Below are 258 nucleotides of genomic sequence, written 5' to 3'. Positions count from 1 at the left end.
TATAAAATCCTCTCTTCCTTCCCTTCATTTCCACTCAACCTATACATTCATCAAATATAGAAGAGTTAGAAATGACAAGTTTCTCAGGTCATCACATAAAAAATATTTGTGTTTTTAGTAGATCTAGTCTTAGAAAAGAAAAAACATTTTTAGAATCAGTAAATTATATTGGTTAAGTTCTAGCTGAGAGAAACATTCATATAGTGTATAGGGGAGGCAGTCTTGGGTTAATGAGAGGTGTGTCAATAGCTGCATTTT

Source organism: Populus euphratica, unplaced genomic scaffold (genome assembly GCF_000495115.2).
Source record: "Populus euphratica unplaced genomic scaffold, PopEup_1.0 scaffold142.1, whole genome shotgun sequence".
Classification (NCBI taxonomy): domain Eukaryota; kingdom Viridiplantae; phylum Streptophyta; class Magnoliopsida; order Malpighiales; family Salicaceae; genus Populus; species Populus euphratica.
The sequence above is the reverse complement of the archived record's forward strand: the minus strand, read 5'-3'. Positions refer to the sequence as shown.